The following is an 18,873-nucleotide window of genomic DNA, read 5'->3' as shown; positions in this document are numbered from 1 at the left end:
GGGTAACCATCATATGCTGCCCACTAGTGGTGTCTTGCCCGGCCCTCTAGGCTAGGTGTAAACATAGCAGCCCGCCTTAGCGATGACATGCCTGACCATTTAAGCACGGTGGAATCGTATGCAGCCTGCCTTCACGGTGACATGCCCGGCCATTTAGGCACGGTGGAATCGCATCGTCATATACCCATTGTAAACTTAACATTTTCATACATTGCATAGGCATATCATAAGCTTAGCGTCATTATACATTTATCATCAAACATACATTAGAACTTGAAGGAAACTATGGCTATGTTGGGGTGACATAAGGCCGTGAACCCCCGATTACATTATGGAGTGATCATAATCATTATGTCTCACCTTGAGGGGACTAACATTTTAAGGTGAGTGTACACAAGAAAAGCATCAATGGAACCATATTTAGGATTATTAACCTCATGGACATCGTATGTTACTCTAGGATTCTTTATACTTAAATTCATCATCATCAATATCATGCTCGTATTGTATCTCTTTTCTTTATCATGTGCGTATGTAGCTCTTTATAGTCATGGACTCATAATTTCCATTATTCAGGAAGATCACGGAAAAATAGGAAGATTCATGTCATAGGATTCATGCCTTAGGAGGAGAGGATTAGCCTTACATACCTCTTTCGTTTAGCTATTCTATCGTTTGATCGTTCTCCTTCGATGCTCGCGTTTCTACCTTCAAGAAAGTTCGTATTAACATTAGCTAATCGATTATAAGAACATGCTTACTAAAGCTAGAGAAAATTGGGCAGAATTTCCTTTGTTTATACAACTTTCCTCATGTTACCTATCAACTCCTAAACATTCATAACAAATTTCACAATATCATAAGCAACAATCATCATTCATCTACGTTAACCACATTTCACAATTTCACTTCAATTCCTCCATAATCATGGTCATAGCACATTATTACATTTTCTCACATATAATGCTTATCCCATGTCCTAAATGTCATTTATAACATAATTTTAATCACAACATATCAATATTCATGACTTATTCGAAACTACCACTGAAAATGTCACTATCCTCACATTCATGACCCTTTTTCTATATCCTTCTACAATCCAAGTCTTTCAACCTCTCATTACTTTAAACAAAATGGAATGATCATAAAACTTACCTTATATAGTATAAGAATAAGCCTTGAGCGGAGATAATCCTCTTGCGTCAAAATCCTAGCTTCACTTCTACTTAGATTCCTTGTCTTGGATGAACTCTAGTGAGCTTCTTACACTTAACTCTCTTAGTTTGATGAAGTTGATCTTGAATATCTCTTGAGTTCTTATGGAAGAAGTGTGTGGAACCCTCTAGAAGCCTTGAGAGAGATGAAGAAGTGTCGAAAATGAAATTAGTGAAGTGGGATCACATTTATATAATTGAACTTAACTCAGCCCGTCGGGACTTCCACGGACACTTATATGGTCTGTATAACATTGCACGGCCCGTATAAGTGGTCGTGGCTCACCACCAGGCAAACATCATCTCTACTGGGTGTTATATGGTGTTATAGCCCGTATCTTGTACGATTGGAAATTCCGGAGTCGTCGTGGAAAGTCAAGGGCGAGACCATTTTTGAAAATTATTTTAATGCACAAATTGGTTATGAATATTATTTATGAATATCATTGCATGGAAATATTGAGAAAGGTTAAGGATAAAAATGGGAATTCGAAAAGTGGTCAATGGAAATAATGTGGAAGGCTAGGGGTAAAATGGTAATTTCACAAGTATTCAAGAAAATGGAAGAATTCTCTAGGAAATAAAGAAAGAAGCATGTGGCCATTTCATATTAAGTGAGGGGCTAAAGTGTACCATGGAAAAATATTTGGTCTTCTTTGACCAAATAAGGCAAAAAAAAAAAGGGGGAGAAGACACTTGGTCTTCTTTGACCAAGTAAAACAATTCAAGAAAAATCAAGAAATTGGAAGAAAAGTCTAGAAGAGAAAGAAAGGGGGCATGTGACCATAATTGAGGGACTAGGGTGCAAATATGAGAAGATGACTTGTTCATCTTTTATTTAAAAGTTGGAGAATTAGAAAGAAAGGAAAGAAAACAAAGAACAAAAAAAAAAAAAAAAAAAGATGGAAACGGAAATAGGGGCTGGCCGAACCAGCCCCATAAATTGTTCATGGAATTTTTTTTTTCTTCAAGCTTTCATACCAATTGGAAGGTCCTTTATCATATGGAGTAGTTGTTGGAATGAGAAAACCATTTATCTTGCAAGGAAACACTTCTAGCCATGTGGAAGAATAGGGTGGAGAAGGTAAGATTCAATCCTTTCTTGTGTGTTTTATGGATGTTGAAACACGTTGTTATGTGTTGGAATAGGTAAAACTCATGAAAATAAGGATGTTGTGTGTTGGAAGTTGAGGCCGTGTGTATGTCTCCTTGGTGTAAACATGATGAACAAATTTTATTCAATGTTATTTGATTGTTGTATATGTTGTGGAGTGTGGAATGAATGAAAAATCATGGAATTTGTGTGTTGAAGGGGCTGGCCGAAAATGGACTGTTTTGCATGTCTAAGAATGAACTAATTTATTTAGTATGTTTGGGTTATTGTGTTGTGGGTTATGTGATGTAAATGAGAGTTTAATGATCCTAGTTGGTGTCGTAATTGTTGTGGGCTGTTTTGGAAGCTAATTTGAATCAAGTGTAGTTTCTTGTAATTATGATAATAATGTTGTTAAAGTATGGTTTGTTGGTGTAGTTTGTGAACTTTGAAGAAAGAAATGTGTTGTGATGGCTCCTATGGAAGTTGGAAGATTTCGGGTTCTATGGTGCGTTATTGGATTGTTTGGAGAATTGTGTGAATTGTTTAAAGCATTCTTGAATATCGATTGAATGGTCTTGGATTAGTAATCGAATGTATAAACGTTGATATTAGTTGAAATATTGCGAACGTTGTTGGATTATGTAAAAAGAGCGCTTAATGTTAAAACGTATTCTTGAATTGATTAATGATGCTATAGTTTGCTTGTTGGTTGGGTTGTTGTTGATTTGGGGCCGAGCCTTATTCTCGGGGTTAGTAGATTTACAGGGGAGATGCTGCCGAAATTCCGGCAGAACATAAGTAAACGTGTTTGAAAGGTTAAGGCAAGTATGTGACAACGAGTCTAACGAATGAATGAATCCTTTTGGACGTAGATTGACAAGATGGATAAACTCTCTTGCATGTAAGCAAACAAGTTGGATGCGTAAGCGCAACTAGTTGGTCGTCACTCAGGTATGTGAGGCTTACCTTTCTTTCCTTGGCATGCCCTAGAGCCATGTAGGATATGATATGATATGTATCTTGAGGTTACTCCATTCTGAAATTCTGAGTCTGTCTGTGATCTGTATGTTTTCCCTAACTTAAGTGTCAAATGAGCCTGATAGGCGAATCGTGATCTAAGTATTTTGATGTAAACCTTCTGGGCTAATCATGCCAACACAAATGTTCTGACGTAAGTATTTGGCATAAGTGTTCCGATATGAGAAATTCCGATACAAGTAGGTACTCTGATCTGAACATTCCGATATAAATATGTGGAATTAAGTATCCTGGCATAACCCTTTTGATATATTTATTCTGACTTAAGTGTTCCGACGTACGTATGATTCCAAGAGTTCTATTTGGTTTGATCCACAATCATGTCTAAAAGGTAGTTAACCTAATTACAGCTTTGGTTTTCCAAGAAAAGCTTCTGAAATGATTATAGAGCGTTTTGTACTTCGAACGCTCGTAACTTTTGTATACTAGCTCCGATTGACCCGAAACTCGTTCTGGACCCCCACATGTCTATAAGCATTCCGTCATAACCCTTCTGATATATGTATTCGGACATAAGTAGTCGGTTATGGGTAATCCGATGCAAGCAATTTGGAACACGTATTCTGATTGAGTAAAAGTGATAAGTACTTTGATAGAAATAGTCTTTTAAAAGTAATTTGACATAAAGTATTCGGTAATAAGAAATCTGTTATGGATATTCCGAGAATATGTTTGAATAATCTATAAGTAATCTGTAATAAGTGATATGTATGGACATTCTGAGAATACGTTTGATTAACTTATTGAGCTTGAGTTATGCGCATTTGATTCTTCACGACTCTGCTCGTGCATATGCTATGACTTCCTTCGCCGAGTCCCGGGCCGGTATGTATCGTGCGGATGGTTCGCCGGGTCCTCTGTTGGGGGACGGGTTCCATATATGAATTCCGAAGTATGATGTGTCCGGTGCTGGGGTACTGTGTTATATGTCCGTCCCCGGTTACCGAGGTTATGTTACGAAGTATGATGTGTCCGGGCTCGGGGTGCTGTGTTATCTGTCCGCCCCCGGGTACCGTGGTTATGTGTGATGTGTGACGGAGATCGGAGAAAAACTTCTGGAAGTTAGATGTGCTGTGGCGCCAAAGGCAGGAGTGGCAGCCACGTTTCTATGCTACCGTGCGCATTCATTGGCACTGTTCATCAGTTCCTCGGCGTGCTATTTGTCCCCGAGGTTATCGTCTGTATGATATGGCACTTGTCCCGGCGTGTTAATTGTCCCCGGGGTTGCCGCGGATGTGAAACGATATCCGATTCTGATATGCATGACTTATGTGGGAAAGTAAGTATTCTGACCTTCCGTACATTCTGTATTCCGTCTACTATGTGATGTCATTCAAGCAATTTGTACGTTCTGTAATCTGTCTGGTATACGAGATGAGTAAGTATGATTCGTGTCTGGAAAAGAAAAATGATAAGCGTTTGATATTTCTGAATAAGTTTTTGTATGTTGTTCTGTCTATATTAGTCATGGTTTCGTTTTTTGTACTTATGCCTTACATACTCAGTACATATCCGTACTGACCCCTTGTTCTTCGGGGGCTACGTTTCATGCCGCGCAGGTACTCCCAGACGAGATGAAGACATTATAAAAGCTATTTCAGTGCTGGCGAACTCCAATTGCTCCTGGAGGACTGTCGAGTCAGGGTTTGACATAGCATATACGTTATGGATTCTGTATGATGTTAGAGACTTTGCAGACAGAGTCGTGGGTGTGGTATGTCAGTTTAGTAAGTGGCTCCAGCAGCCAATGTGTCGTTCTGTGTTATGCTATGACGTCTGTGGGATTTACAGACCCCTTTTGATTTGAAAGCTAAGAAAAAAAAATATATGTGTATTTTTCTGTAAGATTTGCTATGTATTGTGTTTTATGAAGTTTAAGAGTCCGGAAAGATTTTGTACGAATGAATGTCTGTGGGTTCGCTCGGCTCCGGATATGGGGTCGGGTGCCCATCACACCCTAGGGGAAGCAGGGTGTGACATATGGACCCTCATATGGACCGTATAATGTTATACGAACCGTATATGTCGGTCGTATAATCCCATTTCCCTGAAATGATCTCCGTCGTTCGTTTGATCTCCAATCCTTATGGAACCTTCTTGACACTTGTTTAACACCTTGTTAACAATATAAGGGACATTATAACTCTTCTCCCAGACATCATTAAATCATCGCTAACTTATCACTTGTAAATCCTTTCCTATTCGTAACGTATACCTTGCCTTTCTTAGCAAACTTTCTTCACTTACTTCAAATGCCTTTGAAATCTCAATTAGGATCACCAAGTGCTATTTCTTACTTATCAAAACATCATATACTTCGTGCCCTTCGCTAGTCTATTCACTGTACATGAACGGAAAATTTCTGGGGTGTAACATTCTTCCCCTCTTTTGGAACATTTGTCCTCGAATGTTAAGCACTCGGGAATTCTACGAAAATTTCGCCAGAGTTTCCCCTGTAATATGGCACTACCAACCTGTCACAACAACCCATAATAACATTGCCTCACAGGGCCACAACACAATAGCAATATATGTTGGCAACACACGACCCATATGCATAAAAATAAAACATACATACCTCATAATCCCGATGTTTCATCGTGGATCTCTTCTGGGGGATGAAATAAGTGCGGGTATTTGGATTTCATACTCTTTTTTTCTTCCCAAGTCATTTCTTCTCGGTTGTTATTTCGCCATAAGACTTTAACTGAGGCAACTTCGTTATTTCGAAGTCTCCGTACCAGCCTGTCTAATATGGCAATGGGCACTTCTTCATAGACTAGCTTTTCTGTCACTTGAACATCATCTACTGGAACAATCCTCGTAGGATCTCCAACACACTTGCGGAGCATTGAGACATGAAAAACTGGATGGACTAATTTAAGTTCTAGAGGCAAGTCCAATTCATAAGCTACTTGACCCACCTTGCGGATAATCTTATAGGGTCCAATGTATCGAGGACTTAACTTTCCTTTATTACCAAATATCATAACTCCTTTCATTGGTGACACCTTTAAGAATACCCAATCATCAACTTGAAATTCTAAGTCTCGCTGGCGGTTGTCCGCATAAGATTTTTGGCGACTTTGGGCTGTCAATAATCGATCTCGGATCACATTGACTTTTTCTACTGCTTGTTGAATTAACTCAGGCCCTATTAGTTGTACTTCTCCTATTTCAAACCATCCAATTGGTGATCTGCACTTCCTTCCATATAGAGCTTCATACGGAGCCATTTGTATACTGGAATGGTAGCTATTGTTGTATGCAAACTCAATTAGAGGTAAGTGGTCATCCCAACTACCACCAAAATCTAGAACACATGCTCTTAGCATATCCTCCAAGGTCTGAATGGTACGTTCGGCTTGCCCATCAGTTTGCGGATGAAATGCCATGCTGAGCTTTACTTGAGTACCCAATCCTTCTTGGAAGGATTTCTAGAACTTGGCTATAAATTGCGATCCTCTATCTGTGATAATGGATATCGGAATACCATGGCGTCGCACAATATCTTTGAGATACAACCTTGCATAATCTTCTGCTGAGAATGTGGTTCTAATAGGAAGAAAATGAGCTGCTTTCGTCAATCTATCCACAATCACCCATATAGAATCATACTTGCTTCGGGAACGAGGTAATCCCACAATAAAATCAATATCTATCACTTCCCATTTCCAAGTAGGCTCCATTGTCTGCAATAATCCTCCTGGCTTTTGATGTTTGATTTTCACTTGCTGGCAATTTGGACATTGGGCTACAAATTCTGCTATGTCTTTCTTCATTCCATCCCACCAATAAATTAACTTGAGATCATGATACATCTTTGTCGTTCCTGGATGAATAGAATACCGAGAATAATGAGCTTCTTATAGAATTTGGCGACGTAATTCTGCAACATTCCGAACACATAGCCTGCCTCGGTATCTAAGAATTCCATCTATAGAAGTTTCAAATGGAGACTTCTCTTTTTCATGAAATGTGTCTCTATAATGGCTCACCTGAGGATCTTCATATTGACGCTCTTTCACTTCCATATTCAAGGACGAAACTGTGGGATTATTAATACCAATTCCTGCACTACCTGAATCAACTAGACGTACTCCAAGATTAGCTAGTTGGTGGAGCTCATGAATTACTTCTTTATTCTCCGGAGGAACTTCACGTAGGCTGCCTACCGATCGGTGGCTAAGCGCATCAGCTACTACATTTGCCTTTCCGGGGTGGTATAAAATACTCACATCATAATCTGTCAATAATTCTAACCACCGCCTCTACCGCAGATTTAAATCCTTCTGTTTGAAAATGTATTGAAGACTCTTGTGATATGTATAAATATCAACATGTACACCATACAAGTAATGTCTCCACATCTTTAATGCATGAATAACTGTAGCCAATTCGAGACCATGAGTTGGGTAGTTCTTTTCATGTTTCCGCAGCTGTCTCGAAGCATAAGTGATGAATTTACCGTGCTGCATTAACACACATCCTAACCCAATACCGGAAGCATCACAATATACAACATAACCATCTGGCCCTTCTGGGAGTGTCAAGACTGGGGCTAAGGTTAATCTGTCCTTCAACTCTTGGAAGCTGTGTTCACAAACATCATTCCACTGGAATTTAGCTGACTTTTGGGTTAGCTTCGTTAATGGGGCTGAAATAGAGGAAAATCCTTCTACGAATCTTCTATAATAACCTGCCAATTCCAGAAAACTACGGACATCTGTAGGCGTTGTAGGGCTTGGCCAAGTCTTCACAGCTTCAATTTTCTGAGTATCAACTCGAATGCCATTATCCAAAATTACATGACCCAAAAATGTCACAAAATTCAGCCAAAACTCGCACTTTGAAAATTTTGCATACAATTCTCGAGTTCGAAGAATTCCAAGAACAATATGTAAATGATCCGCATGTTCTGATTATGTGCGAGAGTATACCAGAATATCGTCAATGAATACTATTATAAATAAATCCAAGAGAGGCTTGAATATGTTATTGATCAAACTCATGAACACTGTCGGAGCATTACTTAACCCAAATGACATCACCCGGGATTCATAATGGCCATATCTCGTTCTGAAAGATGTTTTGGGAATATCTTCTTATTTAACTCTCACTTGATGATAACCTGACCTTAGGTCTATTTTGGAGAACCACTTGGCACCCTGTAGTTGATCAAACAAATCATCAATTCTCGGAAGAGGATATTTGATATTTATCGTCACCTTATTCAACTGCCTATAATCGATACACACCCATAAAGAACCATCCTTCTTCCGCACAAATAGGACTGGTGCTCCCCACGATTATGAACTAGGCCTAATGAATCCTGTTTCAAGCAAATCATTCAATTGTGCCTTTAGCTCTTTCAATTCTGTAGGAGCCATTCGGTAAAGAGGAATAGAAATAGGCTTGGTATCCGGCAACACATCAATGGAAAAATCAATCTCTCTTTCCGGTGGAAGACCTGGAAGTTCATCTGGAAATACATTCGGAAATTCATTCACTACCGGAACGGATTGGAAAGTTGATGGCTTTGCTTCGGTGTCATGAAGTCGAACTAGATGATAAATATAGACTTTAGCTATCATTCTTCTGGCCTTAAGGTAGGAAATAAACCTACCCCTTGGAGATGTTGCATTTCCCTTCCATTCAAGTACGGGCTCTCCCAGAAATTGAAATCGAACTACTTTCATTCGGCAATCAAGATTAGCATAACATGAGTCCATGCCCATAATTACATCGAAATCTAGCATTTCCAGCTCAACTAAATCAACTTTAGTCTGGCGGTCACATATCACAATTACACAATTTTTGTACACTTGTCTAGCTATCACGGGATCACCAACCAGAGTAGATACCTCAAAGGTTTAATTGGCTTGGGTTTCACCCCAATACGACCAGCAACATACTGAGTAATATAAGATAGGGTAGAACCCGGATCTATCAATGCATACACGTCATGGGAAAATACGGATAATATACCTGTAGCCATATTCGAGGAGGACTCAAGATCCTGTCGCTCGGCTAAAGCATACATACGGGGCTAAGTGGCACTTGAAGTAGATGCTCCCCCTCTGCGTCTACCTCGACCTGCTTGAATCTGGGGAGTCTGCCCTACCGGGCACACTGAAGAGGAACCAACTGCTGATCCTGTGGGCTGAACCCCATTTCTACCATACCTCGAGGGACAATCACGCATCAAGTGCCCAGTTTGTCCACAAACATAGCAAGCATCTGTGCCCTGGCGACATGGCCCCGAATGTAATTTACCACACTGACTACATCGCGACACTGGTGGTCTCCTCTGACTATGATCACCCCTAAACTGAGAACCTGAAGCTCTCGAACTTTGACCCTGTCCTGAAGGAAAGGAGTGATCAAATCTCCTACCTGCAAATCGTGGAGGCGCACTAGTCGCTGACTGGCCTGAGTGTCTAGAATATGCCTGCCTTGATCCCCCTCTATAATCACTACCTGCCCCTATAGATCTGGCCCTCTTGCTTTGCCCTCTATCAATATCACGATCACCCTTTTACAGATGTTGTTGTCCTTCTAAATTCTGGGCATGGGCTTGAATGCGGGAAATATCCATCCCATCTTGCAACGAAGCCGTCTAGCAGTCCTTGAACAAATGTGGCCCTAATCCATTCACGAATCTGTGCACTCTATTCCCCATGTCGGCCACCATAGTCGGGGCGTATCTAGCCAATGAATTAAACTGAAGGCTATACTCCCGAGCACTCATATTTCCTTGTTTCAAATTTAAAAATCGATCCGCTCTAGCTCGGCGGACCTCGGGTGGCAAATAGTGGCGGATGAAGGCATTTATAAATTCTTGCTAAACGGGAGGAGGCGCGTTCTCTTTTCTTAATGATATCCAATTATTGTACCATAATACCGCCACATCTCGGAGTCTATAAGATGCCAACTCCACAGATTCAGTTTCAGAGGCATGAATAATCTTCAATGTTCTCAACATTTCATCAATAAAATTTTGCGGGTCTTCGTTCGGCTTTGACCTGAAAAACTCCGGACGATTCAAACTCATGAAATCACGGGCTCTAGTACTAACGGCCCTGTCACTTGAACCTGAACCCGGCCACTGCACCTGGGCGACAACAAACTGCGTCAATAGATAAATAGCCTCGGTCACTTGTTGACCTGAAGTAGCTGGTGGAGGCACTGGAGGAATAGGAGCTGGAGCTGAAGCCTCTTCCTATTCTTCTACAATATGTCACGACCCAACCCCGTAGGCCGTGACTAGTTCCCGAGCTGGGCACTCGTATACACCTGTTATTATAATCGTTCACAACTAGCATAATAAAGAACTTATATATATACAAAGGCAGGGCGGCATCCCAAAACTGTCACATATATATATAGCATAGCTGTCACGACCCAACCCCGTGGGCCGTGACTAGTGCCCGAGATGGACACCCATACACACTTACATACCAAATCAGCATATCAACGCCTTATTCATATCCAACATATATTAATTATTACAGATATTAAGGGCAGATGTTGTCCCAAGCGTCGCATATATCAAACACATCATACAGGAGCCACCAGGGCTGCCGTAAAACATATCGCCCAAGCATATGCATAAGTATATGTACATACAAGCGTAGCAAATAGGACCGCTTAGATGCAAATCACATAGACATAACTGAACCATAACGACCCATGACCCACATACATTTCTACAGGCCTCTAACAAAGACAACAGAATCATATGACGGGACAAGGCCCCGCCGTACCCCTAAATAGTCATATATACATAAATATGTACAACAGAAAGATCTGTACCAAAGTATGGGCTCCGGAACAAGGGAGCACTTCAACACAGCAGAATGGAGGTCCTAAGCTGACGGACCACTCACGTGCGCGTCTGTACCTGCGGGCATGAAACGCAGCCCCCGAATAAGAGGCGGTCAGTACGGAATATGTACTGAGTATGTAAGGCATGAAATACATCTGGAAAGATCATAACTGAAATAGAGATTCCGGGGGTCAAGTATCAGAATAAGGAAACCACTGTACCTGTGTAGTACGGAACAGAATCAAACATTTTCATATCGCATACCGTACCCAGCCCATTATGGGACTCGGTGAATGAAATCATGTCATTGTATCATCATGAATACATGTATACATATACCGTACCCGGCCCTCTAATGAGGGACTCGGTGAACAAAGTCATGCATGTCAACATTATATATCATATATATACCGTACCCGGCCCTCTAGTGAGGGACTCGGTAAGTGAAGTCATATCATCATATCAGTATGCCATCATATCATCATGCATATACATATATACATACCGTACCCGGCCCTCTAGTGAGGGACTCGGTGAATCAAATCATCATACGCCCTCCTGGCCACCATAACATGTCATCATCTCATCACATCATCATATCCATGTACCGTACCCGGCCCTCTATTGAGGGACACGGTGAAAAATGCAGTGGAGTGCGCACGATAGCATACCCAGCCCGGGACTCGGTGAATAGACATATTGAGGCTTGCACGAACAGAATCGTGAGAAACTATATACATACAAATCAAGACTCGATAGATAGGTGCGCAAATTGACACTTGAGGATCATAACTGAAACAGAGATTTACCAGAATCAAACATGATCTTTAAAGACATCAAAGCACTTGCCTTTTTAAAACGGAAATCATATTTGTCATCAACATAAATCAAAAATGAAAATCATGTATCAATATAATGTCGTGGAACGTACGGCCTGATCCATATATCCTATTATGTTAATATAATTCCGTGGAACGTACGGCCTGATCCATATATCATAATGTATCAACTCCAAGACTCGATGGATACGTATACTTTCCGACACCCGAAGGCTCCGAAACAAGTTTCGGGTCAATCTGACTTAGTATGAGAAAATTATGAGCGTTTGAAGTACAGAACGTTCTACGAACATTTCAGAAGTCATTTTTGGAAAATCGAAGCAATAATCATATCAAGTAGATCTTCGGACCACATAGATACGCATCAAATGCATATGAAATAGCTTATGGAAATCAAGGACATTAGCCATCCTAGTGGCTCTAAGAATAGGAATTTCTTTGCAATCATACATATACATCATCTGTTCGTTTCATAGAGATCATGCCAAAAGAAAGAAAGAAAGGTAAGTCTTACATACCTTGCCCGCTTTCTACGCTAATCCGAACTTAAGCCTTTCGCTTCGCAAGATCTACAACAATATTCATATATACCAAACATTAGCCATAACACTTAAGAGTCCATTTCTAAACCAACACTTTATCTACAGAAATTTCGGCAGCATTTCCCCTGTAAATGCAACATCCCCGAGAATTCAACTCGGCTATATCATCAACAACAAATCTGAGCATTTAACTCGCCCAAAATATCAATAACAATACCAACAATTATTCTAACAATATTCACAATCGATTCAAGACGCTTACTAACATTAGCAACTTCTTCCTACAAACTTCAACGGCGTCTCATTTATATTCAATTCATATTTCCTCACACATTCAAGTATTAATCCGAAGCCTTTCAAACAATATTCAAGAACGTTTCAAACAACCCGCACAATATTTAAAATAATCTGACCATTATTCCACTCTACCCGAAAGCTTCCAATTGCAACAAGAACAATAACAACACATTTTATTCCTTCAATTTCATGAACTACACCAACAATTCACCCATTAACAACATTGTTTTCCACAAATACAAGAAGACTATATTCAAATCACATTAACTTCTAAAACAACTCTCCAACCATCACAACTTCACTAGAATCATCAAACTTTCATTATCAACATAGCATCCACAATAACCACAACCAAAACACTAGATAAAATAAGTGACTCATTATTCTTACACACACACACACATACACGGCCACACACACCACATATACACGGCCACCACACACTTCCATATTTTCATGAATTTCATTCATTTCTACATACTACAACATACACAACCATCCATAACATATAAAAGGTGATTGAATTCTTACCTTTTCCACTTATCTTCTCTCTTGGCTAAAGTTGCCTCTTGCAAGAATGGATGTTTTTCTTGCTCCAATAATTACTTCACTTTGCTAGGGATCTTCCAATTAGTAGGAAAATAATTTTTGAACAATTTTTTCTCAAAGTTCTTCTCCCACCATGTATGGCCGAATGGCCCCTTATCTCTTTCTCTTCTCCAAATTTCTTGAATGTTCTTTAGTTGAAGATGAAATAATACATGGGTTATCTTTTACACTTATTTATTTTGCTCCCTTATGGGCCTTGGCCCATTTAGTTTTTTGGACGGCCAAATGGCCCCTTATGTCCAAGCCCACATTTTTTTTTGTTTTGTAATTCATGAAAAATTATTCTCCAGTTTCCAAATTTGCCCTTAGCCTTCCTCCGTATTTCTATGAGTCATCTTGTGAATTTCCCTTTTTACCCCTAGCCTTTCTTAATATTTCCACATCATTAACTTTCATAAACAACTTGTGTGCTAACAAGATCAAAAATATAGCTTGGCTCTTAACTTCCCACAATTATCTTGAATTATCCGAATACGTAAAATGCGGGATATAACATCCTCCCCCCCTTTAGAACATTCATCCTCGAATGTTGAACTTGCCTCATGGTGCATTATAATACTTCGGGGAGGTCTCCTCTATAATTGTCACATACGATCATTTAACATATCCATTTATATAAACACTTGGGAAAGGTCACCAACACATTTTGGAGGCATAGGCGCGTGGAAGACTGGATGTACCGCTTCTAATTCGGTGATACCCCTGATTCATGGGTGACCTGCCAATCCTACGGACAATTTGTTAAGGTCTACTATATCTCGAATTGAGCTTTCCCTTTTAACTTTACATTCTAAGTGTTTATCCAATCATGACTTTGTCGCCAACGAGCATAATGGTTATGTTCCTTTCCAAGGCCAGTTTATCAATATCCAAAACGTATATACATGATATTGCTTTGCCATTTCTAATCCTTCGCAGTCCAACTATACTCATGACAACTCATGATTCGAATTCAGTTAATTTCTTAACTCGCAACATTTCTGGGTTCTTGCCGCAACTTTTCCTCGTTTCCTTTCCTCACATTATTCGATGCCAGTATCCTTGTCTGTAACTTCCTTGGATTGGTGATCGGTTCATCAATCGTCATTCCTTGTTGGTTCTCCGGCGTGGAATCCTTATAATTGTAATTGGGTATAGCTTCATGTTAATTATTCTTTCAATTACCTTGCGTATACCCCCATGTTCAATATGATTCATGGTCCATGAACTATCTTTTAATAACCGGTGGCTTCTTTTATCATTTGTTCATATAAGCAGTGCGCTTCCTTTCTTCGGGAAGTTATCAACTACCAACTGTTGTTACTTCATTAAAACTGTTGTCACTCGAGGCGTCTTTTGGATCTGTTATCCTCTTCATTGACCTTGTGGATTCAGCCTGTATACCTTTCTTGCTCTCTTTATCACTTTCTTCTGGGACTTAGATAATCATAATTCATTTCAAATCTAGTATGTTCTCCCCCCCCCCCCCCCTTTATTAAGAGGGTCTATATATGTCTATGCCCGTTAAGTAACCATCGCTTTACGCGATCCTCCTTACATTTGAAGCTCCTCCATCGCGGAGTCTGTCACGGCTATATCCTTGTTAACTACGTTCTCATATTTAGTCGGAATACTCATAAGAGCATCTATTTCTGGCGCTTACTTGTTTCCATTTTGACATACCTCTGTCCCTTATGTCTAATAATGTCACTAACCTCTTTTGTGCATATCTCTTTCCAGTCACTTTCTTCCTAACCACTCTCCCTTTCCTTCTATCAAGCCATCGGTATCTGTAATCCTTCTTAGGGAGTAGCTCCCTTCTCTTATCGTTTGTAGCATCGGCTCTGAGGTTCGTAAGATATTACTTTTATTCGTGCGAATCGGTTCCATTCTTAAGTCACCCTCCAGAAAGGCTTCTCTATGTTCAAATCAACTATACCAACATGGCTGTGGAATTATCCTTCCTTTGATAAGTGGTCAGTCGGCTATCGCCAACTTATTAAAATATCCTCCGTACTCCCATATACTTGTCCTATTTCCACCGTTAACCTTCCTCAAGTTTGTTTCCCTTTTTGTCCTATACTATCACATTCTAGTCCTTTTACAAACCTGTCCCCTAAATTTCTACGCGAATAGCTCCATGCTTTGCCCGTCGGCTCTTCTAGAGGTTTTGCTCAATCATATTTCTTACCTTTCACTTTTCTCGACATTTTAATCTTCTTACCTTCCATTTGCTCACTCTCTTTATTTTCCAACTATCGTTGTATTAGAGTTTTCCAATCTTACTTGTAGTGAAATCAGTATCAGTCTATTTCAGAACCTCTGTACCATACCCTTCGCTTGTCTCTTGGATTCCGTCCAGTTAATGTCTTCCATACGTCGCAACACTGGTTGCTAGGTTTCACCTATCGATCGAGACAGTCATAAATGAAATGTCATATACGTACATATATGTTTACTACCATTTCGCTTACAAAATATTCCCAGACGCTATTCAAACTTACTCTGATTCCAGAGCTGCATTGTGCGTTCTTCTCTTCACCAATCTGGTGTGCTTTTGCCCACGCGACCTCTGTAAGGTTTCTAACCGCTCCGCATATGCTAATTTCCTTTAGGTTACCCTAATTTCACATTTGTCTCTTATATCTACATTTGTGGAAATTTTAGTACATTTCCCAGGGGGTCACCCATCCCAAAATTGCTCTGGCCCTAGCACGCTTAACCTCGAAACTTTAATGCATTTCGATGCGTTAATGCTAATATAATTGCATCCACTACCCCGCACGACCTTTATCCCGTGATCTAAGGCAAGTCGGGGTCTTAACAACTTTCAAAAGGTTCTCGTAGCGGGTCCCACTCCGATCTAGAGAGGATCCTTTATTTTTCTGACTATGTAATTATCGAGTTAGCCTTTTAAATTCTCAACATTCACTTTTCATCTGTACGTATAGCTATCCCAGACGGTCCTATCAATTTCGGGTTTTTATCCCAGTTCTTCTAGCAATCAGGGGGAAATATATAATAAAATAGAGTCTGAATCTATCAATGCATATACATTTCAGTAGAAGATCAACAGTATACCTGTAACCCCGTCTAGTGACGCCTCCTTATCCTATCGGCTGGCCAAAGCATATAAGCGGTTCAAAGGACCGCTAGAACCGGGAGCTCCGCCTCGACCTGTACCGCGACCTGCCGGTGTCAGCCGCATAGCTACAGAAGGGGAAGATGAACCAGCAACTGATCCCGTGGGCTGGGCTGAACCACCTGGACCACCCCAAAACGGACACTCCCTCATAATATGGCCTGGACGGCCGCAAGTAAAGCAAACATCTGTAGCAAAACGATACTCTCCGAAATGGGGCCTACCACAACGGGAACACCGAGGCAAAGGTGGCCTCGTCTGACCGGAACCTCTGTCCACCCGCGAACCCGAGGCCCTGGAACTCTGGCCTACTCCTATGTGCCCAGTACTGTCGAATCGCCTACCCGTGAACTGTGGAGGCGTACTACGGAATGGCCAAGAAAAATACCCGCTATGCTGCTGCTGAGGCTGCCCGCCTCGAAATGCATTAACCAGCTGGCCTAGCCCTCTTGGGTTGTCTCCTATCACGATCCCTATCGGGCTGACGCCCTCTATGTCGGTTCTCCATTCCTTGTGCGTGTGCCTGCAGCCGGGCAATGTCCATCCCAGGCTGAGATTCCACCGCCATACATCTATCCACCAAATAATGATCCAGTCCCATCACATACCGGTGCATCCTGTCAGTCATATCGGCTACAATGGTAGGTGCATATCTGGCCAGGGAGTCAAACTCTAGGCTGTACTCCCGAACACTCCTGCCCCTCTGTCTCAGCTGTAAAAATCTGTCAACCCTTGCTCGCCGCATCTCGGGAGGCAGAAAATAGCCGAGAAAGGCGGCTGTAAACTCGTCCCACACAGCTGGAGGGGCATCCTCGGCTGTGGACAGCTCGCAGGACTCATACCAATTAACCGCTACATCACGCAGTCTATATGAAGCCAGCTCGACAGACTCAGTCTCAGAAGCTCTGACTAATCTCAGCGTACGCTGCATCTGTCGAATGAAGTCCTGGGGATCCTCCTCGGGCTTGGACCCGTAGAACTCTGGGGGATTACAGGTCAAGAAATCACGAACCCTCAAACTGTCACGTCTATCCACATCATCACCCCCTAGGTCGCGTCTGCGAGCCTGCCCTGCGACTAGCCTCGTCAATAACTGTACAGCATCTCTCATCGCCCTGTCCTCTGCTCCTGGCTGAGGAGCTGGTGGCTCGGGCGCTAGGGCCTGTGGAGTTAATGGTGGAGCCGCCTCCTGATCCATGGTGGCAGCGGCTGCTGCTCCAGGCTCCTCTAATGGTGGGGGTATAGCAGAACCCGCTGACTGGGGTGCAATATCGGGCATGGCCTGGGCACGGGCCCTGGTAACTCTCTGGGCCTGGCTAGTCTCTCCAACTGCTGCTGACTTGCCCTTCTGGGCAGCCGTCTCTTTTTTTGGAGGCATCGCTGAAAACATAACATTTCGTCAGAAAGGAACCATCCTACTAATACCGCTCTATCGCACGATCTAAGATCGAAAGAAAAGGTAACACCCTAAATGTCATGTAGCTTCCTATTTATAGATGTGGTGCACAACACACCGATAAACAAGACTCTACTAGACACGACCTGTAGACATTCCGAGGACAAACCGCTCTGATACCACTTTTGTCACGACCCAACCCCGTGGGCCGTGACAAGTGCCCGAGATGGACACCCATACACACTTACTTACCAAATCAACATATCAACGCCTTATTCATATCCAACATATATTAATTATTATAGATATTAAGGGCAGATGTTGTCCCAAGCGTCGCATATATCAAACACATCATACAGGAGCCACCAGTGCTGTCGTAGAACATATCGCCCAAGCATGTGCATAAGTATATGTACATACAAGCCGTTAAGGCTGTCATCGCAAATAGGATCGCTTAGACGCAAATCACATAGACATAACTGAACCATAACGAACCATGACCCACATACATTTCTACAGGCCTCTAACAAAGACAACAGAATCATATGACGGGACAGGGCCTCGTCGTACCACTAAATAGTCATATATACATAAATATGTACAACAGAAAGATCTGTACCAAAAGTATGGGCTCCGGAACAAGGGATCACTTCAACACAGCAGAATGGAGGTCCTAAGCTGACGGAAAACTCATAATAAGATCATAACTGAAATAGAGATTCCGGGGGTCAAGTATCATAATAAGGAAACCACTGTACCTGTGTAGTACGGAACATAATCAAACATTTTCATATCGCATACCGTACCCGGCCCATTATGGGACTCGGTGAATGAAATCATGTCATTGTATCATCATGAATACATGTATACATATACCGTACCCGGCCCTC

This window comes from Lycium barbarum, chromosome 4 (genome assembly GCF_019175385.1).
Source record: "Lycium barbarum isolate Lr01 chromosome 4, ASM1917538v2, whole genome shotgun sequence".
Classification (NCBI taxonomy): domain Eukaryota; kingdom Viridiplantae; phylum Streptophyta; class Magnoliopsida; order Solanales; family Solanaceae; genus Lycium; species Lycium barbarum.
This window is presented reverse-complemented; position numbering follows the sequence as displayed.